This window comes from Orycteropus afer, unplaced genomic scaffold (assembly GCF_000298275.1).
Source record: "Orycteropus afer afer isolate SDZICR_OR568_19922 unplaced genomic scaffold, OryAfe1.0 scaffold01217, whole genome shotgun sequence".
In the NCBI taxonomy this organism is placed as follows: Eukaryota; Metazoa; Chordata; class Mammalia; order Tubulidentata; family Orycteropodidae; genus Orycteropus; species Orycteropus afer.
In genome coordinates this window covers 125,348-126,508 of record NW_006922804.1, presented here as the reverse complement: position 1 = coordinate 126,508, position 1,161 = coordinate 125,348, and the positions used below count along the sequence as shown (strand labels likewise).

Genomic DNA, 1,161 nt, shown 5'->3' with positions numbered 1-1,161 from the left:
CTGTGGATCATTATTGTTTAGCTCAGGTGCTCTTAAATATCTTTACACTACATTAAATGACTTTCTTCCAACTCAAATTTAATTGGTGGATGTTGTGGACTGACTTTTGTGATCTGATGTAATTATCCCATGAGTTGTTCATCTTAACCTCTATGATACTAATAAGGCAAAATTAGAGGAAGTGCTGTTAATGAAACTGGATACAATCAACAGGATAATTTATATTTTGAGTCAATCTCTTTTCATATATAAGAGAGATTAAAAGAGCAAGCTGAGATTGACGTACTTCAGTACCAACAAGAAGGAAAGTCCATGAATGGAGTACATTCTTGCACCCTGTATCCCTTTACTGGGAACATCCTAACCTGAGTAAGACTGATGAGAAGATATATGTATTTCTTCAAGGAACACTGGCATCACAGATGTTGACATTAAACAAGATCTTTCACAAGAACCAATATGGAAAGAAATGCCTAGCATTGGCAACCTGAATTTGGACTTCTTGTCTCTTGAACTGTGAGAGAATAAATTTCTGTTTGTTAAATCCATCCCTTTGTGATATTTCAGTTAACAGAAGCATTAGATAACTTAAATAACTTAAGTAAAATAAATAATTAAAATATGTGTGATGAGTAGAGAAATCTATTTGGTCAGTTACTGTGGGCCAGTAAGGGACCATCCAGTCCACTTAATTTTGCTCATTCAAAGTGACTGGTGCATACAAAACCATGGATCCTGATGTGTGTCTGCTCAGTGACTTTTAAGAAGGAAGAGAAAAATAGAAAGGAATAATTGTACTAGGAAAGGTAACATAATACATAATCTAAAACAAACATGCATAACATAAATTAATTTCTTTTTGTTTCCTAAATTTATAAAATTTTCACAGGGAGCACAGGGTGAAACAATGTCAAAAATTGATTCTGCTGACCTAGTCACCATGCTCAAAATCAATAGCTCAGTCTTCATGCCCTCCATACTCACATTAGTTGGGATTCCTGGCTTGGAGTCAGTGCAGTGTTGGATTGGGATTCCATTCTTTGTCATGTACCTCATTGCTATGACTGGGAATTTCCTCATCCTGGCTACAATCAAATATGAAAACAGCCTCCATAAACCCATGTACATATTTTTGGCCATGTTAGGGGCAACAGACATTGC

General features: G+C 35.7%; 1 protein-coding gene across 1 annotated transcript in view; it reads left to right on the top strand.

Annotated features, from left to right (window-relative positions):
- The window catches only part of LOC103213029 (olfactory receptor 52A1-like), a 12,978-nt gene that overhangs the window by 11,104 nt on the left and 713 nt on the right, over positions 1-1,161 (top strand).